Source organism: Calonectris borealis, chromosome Z (assembly GCF_964195595.1).
Source record: "Calonectris borealis chromosome Z, bCalBor7.hap1.2, whole genome shotgun sequence".
Lineage (NCBI taxonomy): Eukaryota > Metazoa > Chordata > Aves > Procellariiformes > Procellariidae > Calonectris > Calonectris borealis.
The window spans coordinates 23,057,922-23,068,946 of NC_134352.1; positions in this window are offsets into that span (position 1 = coordinate 23,057,922).

An 11,025-nucleotide genomic window follows, 5' to 3' on the forward strand; every position below is an offset into this window, starting at 1 on the left:
CAAAGAGGACGGAGCCAGGCTCTTTTCAGTGGTGCCCAGTGACAGGGCCAGAGGCAGTGGGCACAGACTGAAACACAGGAGGTTCCCTCTGAACATCAGGAAACACTCTATCACTGTGAGGGTGACTGAGCACTGGCACAGGTTGCCCAGAGAGTGGTGGAGTCTCCATCCCTGGAAATACTCAAAAGCCATCTGGAATGGTCCTGGTCACCCAGGTGTAGGTGACCCTGCTTGAGCAGGGGGTTGGACCAGATGACCTCCAGAGGTCCCTGCCAGCCTCAACCATTCGGTCACTCCGTGAATTTCACAGGGCACATTTTGTGCACTGTTACACTCACCAGTTAAACCTCATGCAGCAGCTATGTACCAGGACAAAGAACTGAAAGTATTTATTCAATATTTATCCATGTTCTTATATTTTTTTTCTGCTACACCAAAGCATCCAGCTCTCCGCAATGAAATACTGAACAGGAGGATGCGAAGACCCAGTGCAACACAGTGGTATTCCCAGGGAAGAACTGCAAGCAGAGTTCATGAAAACTTGGAAGAGTTAAGAGTTACAGAGAAGCTTCAGAAAGAATCAGGGTGGCATTTGGCACTGATTAACAAGTTATTTGTCTGTTTAGTCTTCTGAATGATGGCCAGTTTTGTTGTCTTCTGTCTTTGCTCTCATAATGTCAGAAGTGAATACACTGTATAAAGTACTACAGAAAATACGAACAATACAACTGTGAGGCCTCAGCAGTAGCAGCTTTTGAAAATGTGGCTGCAGCTGTCCGGTAGGAAGGCAGCGATTTGGCAGCGCCTCACAAACATGACTCAACAAGCTCCGCAGCTAAAAAAAAAAGGTCATGTAAATGAGATGCGTCAAGTTACGAAGGAAGCTTTTGATGCAATAGTTGTCCAGTGCTAAAGACAGATTTGTGGAGGGTTGTCTCCCAATTACCATGAAGCTGGCTGATGCAGAGTTAAGTGTACATCTGTAAGAGGTAATCTATTACAAATAATTACTTAGATATTTTCTGTTGCTTAACAACAAAATGTTCTCATCTTGTTAACACTAGCTTGATAATGGATTTCCTATGTTGTTCTTTCTTTGCACAGTGTTTTTCTTTTAAATCTCCATTGCATACACACACTTGTGTGTCTATTAAATGATTTTTCATTGAGATCCCCACCATCTAAAAAGTGTTAGAGCTGCCATGACCTTGGGAGTTGTTGTCCTGTTGTCCAGGTTTTCAATGCTTAATCTGTGCATCAGCCACAGTGGGAGAAGCATGTTCTGTCAACTGTTGTCACCTGCATTCAGCAAGACAGAGGTAGGCTGTAGGGGAGAGGAGGGAGGTGGGCAGGTCAGCAGCTGTTGTAGCCTTCGCCTACAAACATTTCACCTGCATGACCCCCACACAGCAATCGGATCCCACAGTGGTGGGGTTGTGCTTCCCGAATATTGGGCTGTGGTTCCCTGTCCCTGTGACTGGGGAGAAGGTGGTCTTAAAGCTTAAAAAGGCTTTAACAACTGTTTACACCATTTAATCCTCCGTGACTACATACAATGTGAACTGTGGACAAACTAGTTTTCACTGTATTTTTACAGTGTCTCCGTGCAGGCATACAGTATGCAGGGCATACCTATGATCTGATCATTGCATGAAACATGGTCATCACTAAAACACTTTATAAATGAAGCCTATTGCCATTTGGTTGCGGCAAATAACATACATAGCCCTTTCCTTCTGGGATACGTAGGCTTGAACTCACTCAAATGGTATAAACATATATCACTGTCTCTGAAGGACAGTGCTCTAGCAGAGTTTAAATCAAAGAACAATCCAATGCATTTAGGAAAAAACGCAAAGAAATACTTATTTGGTATTACCACAGCTTCATATACAATTAAATAAAAAATAGGCTAAAACTTAACGAATAAATATTAAAATTTACTACTTCACACTGTTTCCCTCTCCCCGCCCTGAGATTTCGGCAATGTTTTTAGTTTCTCAGTTACTTTGTAAAGCAATTTCTGGTGCATAATGGGCTACCATTGGACATTAGCTTGAGAAGCGCTGCGCTGGCATTACATTAAATAAGGCATCGAACACAGCTGCAGTTTGTGAGTGGCACAATATCACCGTTGCATTTTAAGGTTGCTCTCAGTCAGTCCACTTAAATCAGGACACTGAGGAAGCTTTTGTATATTTATTTAATGTTCTTATATTTGACAATTGCATGTTATTTTTTTCGTTTGAATTCATACAGCTTTTTAATACCAACATATTAAATTAATGGCTTCTCTTTTAAAACAATATTTAAACTTACTGTAAGAGAACAAAAGCTACATAGCCTGTAATCAGTATTTGTGGCGATGACAAAAATTATTTTCCACATCCTTTTTAGATGGAAAAAATAATGAAAAAAATTGTTGGAAATGGAGTTTATGGAGTTATAGGTTTGATCATATGGCATACATGACTGACCACAACAGGGGAAGCATGTCTTCTTTTTTACAGATGCTATTATTACATACCAGTCTCATTTCTTGGTGCTAGAATTCACAATATCTTGAAACTAATATGCCTGAAATGAAACACTGGGTACAGACATGTCAATTTAATCCCCATCGTCACTGTAGAATGACTTCATCGAGTATATGGCACCCAGCCACTGCATTTGTTCTAGTGCCATAAGAAACACATTTCAGACTTGAATTCTGCGTATTTCTAGCCTGAGGAATTCAGAGACAGAAGTAGGTCACAAAGCACACGAGCTCAGGCACATTGTAGCTCCTTGCGCTTCCCAAATATTTGCTGTCCCTGACATCAGAAATTGAATGATGAGCAATCAAAACCCGACAGCTTTTGAACGTTTTAAAGCAATATGAAGAGAAGGTGTAATTGTGGGTGAGGATAGGACTCATGTACGTCTGCAGCAAAATTTCAAGATTGCAAATAGTGCCTTTGGTTAGTAGCAGGGATACAGCTCTCTGAAAGCCGTGAGTAACTTGGTGAGGTTATTCCCTTCGCTGTAACTGCAGCGGAAGGGGAAGCGGCAGGGAATAAGCACTGCACTACAAGCATCTCAAGCAGAGAATTCCCTCACTGCATGCATTGTCAGCCACAAGTCAGGTGTCCTTAGTCAGACTCTATTTTTACTGTTAAGGGTGTCTGGGGGAGAAAAATAGAACAAAAACCCAAACCCAAAACAAACAAAACCAAACCACCCAGCAACAAGAGCTCTGTACAAGTGTGAAACAGGAATTCAAAGCGATTGTGATATGGGCTGGTACATTTCACCTGGGATAAATGCAGATGCCCTAACTAGAAGTGGGAGCCCAAGAAAATGTAGGTGGTTTGAGGCGACATAGCTCCTTTATGTTTTACTGGAAGTGTCTTGTGCAGATGCCAGCTTATTCAGACCTAGCTTACATGTTCAGTTTTCTCTAATCTGATGTTACACTGCATAGTCTAAACATGATAGAAATGCCTATATAATAATTGGACTAGTGAAGTCATTCGGGAGGAGGTATATTTTCAGATAGATTGCTGGAACAGCTCCGTAGTGGACTGCAGATAAAATGCAGAACAAAGAAAGGGGATGTAGAGTGAAATCTTGGTTGGTTCCATAGACATTGAAAGGAAGGGGGCAAGCTGTGAAGGATTTTCTCCACAATCTTTATAAGCAAGGACTCCAAAAATATATTTTAAAATAAATTATAGGGGCTGGAAAAAAAAAAAGGAACTGTTCAAAATGGAAACATACTTCATGAAATGTGACTCTTAAGATGGAAGTAATAGACAAGTCTTGTCGCCTTCGTGAGGCGAGGCGACCTGGTTCAGGAACGGCACGGCGACCCCCCTCCCCGGGGCGCTCGGGCCATCGACTCGCAGACACCAATGTGGTGGACGGCAAATGGCGTTTATTGGTAGATAACACGGTGTTATATACCTTGGGTTTACGACGTCATTTCCGCCTGCTTACTTCACACCTAAATGCTACTGGCCATTAGGGGAGGGGGTCCTATCTTTCTGTACAGCGCGATATCTTCCGGCCACCTGATCCTAACTACCCACAAAGTGTGAACTAGGTCTGTCCAACAGAGAACTTTCAACAGCATAGAGAAGAGAGAAAATAATGCTGTCCATTTAGTTTCATAAAACTCGTATTTACTTACCATGAAACTTCAACATGAAGAGTTAACCATACCATTCTTGGTATATGCCACTTTTAAAAGACTGTATACACCATTTTCCAGAATTTCCATTTCCAAAATAAGTGTTATTTTAAATCCATAGACTACCCCAGTTCTTTCAGACTTAATCCAAAATCCTGTCTTTTACATACGTGTTTTCTGGAGAGGTGCTACCTCATACCTATTCTACAGAGACAACAGCTACACAAATTTCTTTATTAAATCATCACTTTTGCTCATCTCAGTGGTAGAAGCCTGTAAACAATCTTGATAGCCTGTATATCCTTTTTAAAGCACGTGGGATATTTTAAAGCCGCATTAGGCTTACTTGTTTCAATCTGTGTAAATGCTGCACCACAAGAGCAGCTGACAAGCACAAAGTGGCCTTGAAACAGTCATCCTGACTTGTGTGCTGTTCAGAGCTAAAAGTCTTTTGGATTATGTCACCTAGACCCAAGCCTTGACTTGGAATTAATTAAGAAAGTACAGCAGACAATATATACAGTATTTCACTGAGATAGAGGGGAGACTGTTGGGTACCACATTGACCAGACTCTACCCAAATCCCTATTTAGTTGGCAACAGGAGAACTGGCAAAATGGAAATAGAAAAATAGGAATTTCTACCCACCTCTCATTCCTTCGTATTTGCAAGTACAGATCTCAGTTTTACACCCAGTCATTCTTTGGCCTTCTGTTTTAGCCTTGTAGAACAGCTGACAGCTGTGTGAAGTCACAGCTGTGTACAGCCAGTTTGTAAGATCAAAAGGAACCATCAATCATCTGTGTCTGACACAATAATACAATATTTGCACTGAATTCATACCTTTCACTTAAGCTAGGGGATTTCTGTTTGCAAGAATTCCAAATGATTTAAAACACTTAAAAGTCAAATAATCCATCACAGTTGTTCAACTGCTCAATTATAGTAAGAACAAAAAGATGCCAACCCCTTTCATAACACAATGGAATAAAAATAATAATAAAAAAAGATTTAAAAATGGGAGTTTTCTCACCATTCATATTATGGCTTAATTTTTACATCTACCTTCCTGTTCTTCCACAGCTACTTCCACTTTAAATGTGGGCCATCACAGACCTCACAAATAATCTAGGTAAGATGCACAAGCAGATCTGAATTCTGTGTTACAGTGTATCCAAACTGCCTTTTCCCCCCTGCCCCAAACAATACGCTTTTTGTACAGAACGATTGTTGGAAGAAGGAATAGAATTAGGCATAATCTACCTTCATTTGTATTAAATCAAAATCTCCTTGTTTTCACGATCCCTACTGACTTTAAACTGCAGTTGATAGTAATAATGCTTTTTCTTTATTCTGAATAAAAATGTTTAAATTACTAACAAGGGAATTTTCTTTTCTGAATATAAATCAAGACTTAAGTGCATCTTTGTCTAGAGCACTTCAAAAATAAGGTACCAGCTAATCAGTCCTGAAATTAGAACTCATCTCAACTACAATTAGAAAACAAAGAATCTTAGTAACTCAGCAAGTGCCTTTTTTTTATGTAAATGCTTCTATCAAAGCCTAAAGTGAATGTAAGAGTGCAAAATATGTATGTATATATAAATACGTGTTTATGTGTATGTTGGAAATTAATCAATCTAGGTCCCTTAATAGTCTCTAATTAGGGACTAAAGAATGCATTCATTGTGGAAAAGAAAGACTTTGGAATTAACTGAGTCTCTGCTGTGCTTATGAGTCATATTGAAATAAGCCTTCTTGCGAACCTCTTGTAAATAACAGAGAAATTATGGAATTACACTGTGTTGGAACAAGACTTTGTTTTGTGCAGTTTGTTCTAAAATGAAATATGGAAGAGAACAGAGAGCTCTACTGGTGAACCGCATGTCTCTGAGCTTCTTTTTTCCACTTCTTGTTTATCTGAAACGTGACTACCACCAAAACGAAATGGCATGGTTTTTTAGAGCATTTTTTCTGATATATGAATCATTGCTGAAGTGTCTTAACGGCAATTTCCTTTTAAAATGAAGTCATATTTCTAATACAGCAAACAGACACGTAACTTTCAGTAGTAGCCAAGAAAACAATTTCACTCTGACAAGGTGCAATCAGGAGGAAATTTTATATAACACTGCAAGTAATAAATAAATTATGCAGAGCAAGACTAAATTCAGAATTAGTATACTGTGAAACAAAATACATTAGAATAGTTGAAGAAAGAATTAATTACAGAGTTAGGATATAAACAGTAATGCATCTCAGGCAGAAGCAAACAACAAAACTGAAGGAAAGATAATTGTGGGCCGAGTTTGTTCAAGAGAAACATTTACAGGTGGGAAAATGCATCTGATTTCAGAGGATGACAGTTTAATTACTTGAGAGAACCAGCACAAGCTTTATGCATATTAAATCCCACCAAAAAGTAGAATAGGGCTTTAGAGATACTGTTTGTATGTATGGCTTGAGGTCTGGACAGAAGTGCATTTTACTGAGTGAACAAGCTCCCTCCTACATCTTCCTGATATCCTAATTGCAATTACACAGCCACTCAAGCAAAGGATGCTTTCACAAACAGCAGAATTAGAATAATTTCCTGAAACCCTGAAGTGGCAGAAATTCATAAATACATAAACCTGTAACTATGTGGAAATTTCCTACAAAAAGTTACTAGGGAGGCATTACCCAGTCTTAGAGTAAGTAAACAGCACATTTGGTAAACTGAAAGTTGACAGCAGAAAACCTATGTATTAAATACATACTTTTTATTCATCTTGGCATCACAAATTAATTGACACCTACATTAATTACTGTTGTGTACTCTTAAGCTCTTCAGCACCACACCAAATTCCCTTGCACTTCCAATATGTAACCAAACACAACACATAACCAATTAACTTTCCATTGTGACTAAAAACTCAATCTTAACTACATTAACATTCTCTATAAACACATTTACAGATACAATCTGTTATTCTGCATATAGGAGAATATGAAGCAGGAATGATATTACTATATGTGATTTGAAATGAAAATAAAGTGTGGGCATCTCTTCTGGTTATACTTAAAAGTGCAAAGGAGATGGCTGTGGAACCAGAGAGTGGATACATTGGGTAATTTGTATTCAGAAGGTCCTCGAAGTTAAATTAAGCATGTGGAGGAAGTCATGCTTCGTATTAACTGACACTTCACTTCTGATTCGCAGCTTCATCCAAATCACACATCTCATCAAGAACAAAGCTGTTAAGACAGGTGGATGAAACTTCGCAAGGCATTACAGCAGACATATGAAGTTACATTTAGGTGGAAGTCTACACGATTGTTGGCAACACTCTTATGGCTGTTCATACTATTTAATGAAAGCTAGATGAAAAAAGACAGTTTGGGAGGCATCTAGTAACAGGAGAATAGAAGAACTGGTAAGAGTCCACCTAAAGGTTTTCCAGATCATCCCTAGAAGTAGTACTGTCTTCACTAGGGAAGGCATATGTTCTCTCCCTCTTCAAGCCTCTTCCAGAAAACAACTAGTTGCAATACATCTTTTTACTGGAAGGATTTTACCGGAAGGATTTACTGCATTGAATTTAATATTGCAGATTTTAAAATTGTCACCTAGAAGTTCACATATGGTAAAAAAATTTGTTCTTTGAGTATTTTTGATGAAGAAATATTTCTTTTCCACAAGCACAAATTATAGACTTGATGTAATACTTCTGAAGTTAGTTATCAGAATTTCCAGGATAAAGGACATACCCGAACATAACGTATTTAAATGCAAAGCGCTAGGGGCCATTAGGCAGAAGTTCAGAGCAAACAAGTTAAGAGTGAAAAACACCCAACTTTAATTTTAACTTTAATTTGCTTTTGCTGTCTCAAAAAGGGTGAAGAACAGGTCTGAAACTTGGCATATCGGCTTAAAATTGCCTGTAATAGCTTGATCCAAGCCACTGACAACCCATAAAGGAAACTATCCCAACCTCTTTCTACCAGCCCTAGCTGTTTTTTTTCTTTTCTGCTGGCTCAGGCAGCACTTGTCCAACTCTGCACTGAGCAAATTCAGCATACTAGATGCAGCACTAATCCTACTCCCCCCATCAGTTCTGATAGCTAAGAGGTGACCTGGTCCACTGAAGGGTCAGATGACTGCCAGGATTCAGCCAGGAGCATGGACAGGAGAAGAAAACTTCTTTCAACAGTGCATGCTGTTGATTCTAGTAATAATATGGATCTTTAACCTTAAAAAGAATGAAGAAGCTAATACACTGTTATCTTCTTGGTAATCTCAATTTTCTGTTAAGGGGGATGGACAGTTAGGAAGTACTGAAAAGCGACCATCAAAGAATTCAGCTGTCAGATTATCAGACAAAAGTTATGCAGTTTCATGGTCTACTGCTATACTTTCAAAATAAAACCTCATGAATTTGTGGACAAAATGTTCTCCCTCCTGTGCAGCTTATGCAGTTTACTGGGGAATATATGAATGGGGCTAGGACAATATGGCTGAGAGTCGCCAAAATTGTCCCTTTTCTTTCTCTCCGTCTTTACCCGAGACACAGCAACTAAATTCCCAAAGCCATCAAAGATACGAGTCTATGTTGAAGAATATTGTTGCTTACTGAAGTTTACAGCATAAACTATACTTGTATTCTGCAGCCAAATCTGCTTGAAACAATATTCCAATCTCATCAGGAAATCCTGGCAAAGCTTTCAATTTTTAAGCTGTCATCTCTGACAGAGTTTTGAGAATTATCTTTAAGCTTTCAGGGGAAAATATTCTCATAGAGAACTGCACATGAAAAATAGACATAGATTAGTTCCCCTTTAAAGTTTGCAATATTTAGTCAGAAGAGCTTTCACAGAAATTGAGCAATAACCTTAACTGTGGCACGCTGCAAGAAATTAAAATGAATGTACATTTTAAAAAGTGAACTAATTAGAATTTGTGGGGAGGTCATGTTTCTGCTTTTCACATCAAGAGGACAAAGCTATAAATCAGTCTGAAATGAGCTTTATGAGTGTAGTTTCAGTATTAAACTGATTTTTAAGTGCAAGTTTGATATGTTCTGGATATGGTAAGCTAATTCAAGGACAACTGAAGGTCTGAGCACAAGTCACAAAAGATCTATCAAAATTTGTAAAAAGGCAGTGCATCCCAGAAGAACAGTAAAATAAGTCTTGGTTTCCTTAGCTCCTTGCTTTCCTTTGTTTTGCCTTGACATAAATAATGTCAAGGCAATTATAAATAATGTCAAGGCAATATCTCTTACCTGCTGTGGCAACTTCATAAAAATAAAAGCAAGGAACAAGAGTAAATCTTTAGCAGCATAAATCAAATCTGACTATCATGAATCTAGATATCATTAACAAAATCCAAGATCAAATATACTTATTACAGCCATTTTTCTTTTTTTTTGATTTTGTATTTCTGGGATCTGTTTTTACAATTATGCTTAGAATATAACTTTGCATCCTCATCACTAACGTAAATCAAACACCATGGATGTCCTTAAATATTCTGAAACGCTCTTAGTGGATACTAAGTATTTTAGATAAAGTATCAGAGAAATGTAGATCTGGAAGGGATTTCAAAAGATCACCTCAGCCCATCTCTGGACACAGGCAATATGAAATACACTATAGTCCATCCCTATGAGATGTTTCATAAGCCTTTTCTTAAAACTTCTATACTGGAAATTTAACAACTCCCATGGGAAGCATATTTTAGTGTTATCACTACCCTTACAGTTGGAAAGTTTCTCTCATCTGTCTTTGCTACAAATATAGGTTAGTTATGAGGATATTAAGAGAAACTTCCCAATTATAATGATCATGAAGTACCTCCAAGACTATCTAGAGAAGCCACTACAATTTTCAAAGACATTCTGGTGTTTGATACACATACAATTATTTACTGTTCCACCACATCTTCTTCTGATTCCCTCAGTTACACAACTGAAACCAGAATTTCTTTACTGAGATTGAGTTTACCTTTAAATTCTTAAATCGACAGGACACAGATGTAAAGCCGGTGTTAAACACCTATCCTGGATTACGTGGTGTATCTTTATATTAGTAGTTAAAAGCCCAGCATAAAAAAAGTATCACATCATTTATAAGAAGAGTAGTCTTCCATTTTAAACTCAAGGACAGAGTTCTGTATTCTACTTCAACAGGAAGTCCTGACTTTGAACACATTACATAATCTCTGTCTCTATTTCATCTTTAAAGGGACACTAATATCCATATTAAAAGTTTTGTGAAGATACTATATGCTAAATATTTCAAATGCGAACATGAGGAGCACTGCTTGTTAATGTTCACCAGATGATACAGAAACATGGCATATCTCTAAGCAAATCTGACAATAAGCAAAGATCAAAAGAGCAAGTAAGATACCATTTCTGCCAAACAGGTATTTTTGGTGTTGACTTTTATCTAAATTGACTTCTGTTTGCTGATAGTATCTCAATTGTGTTCATAAACAGTGCATGTCTTATGGTGAATTCAAGATAAAAATGGATTCATTTCAATATCAGAAGTACAAAAGCCACAGATGTGATACACTCTGCAACTGTGTTAAAGCTACTATAAAGGTAAATTGCTCTATTTCAGGACTTCCTGAAATCAGGGCATTTTGAATCCTTAAATTATTTAGAATGCTAACTTTAGAACAGTCCAGTTGACATACAACAAAACTGACATACCGTTTCATGGTTTGTTTCGTCATGCACAGAATGGTTAATGTTCTGTTCTCTCATGTTTCTACTTTAAACCAATTCTCATCTAAATTCAGGCTATACTTATATTTTTAAAGCACAAATCTGTCTTTTCGGCATTGTTCTAGCACAAACCATATT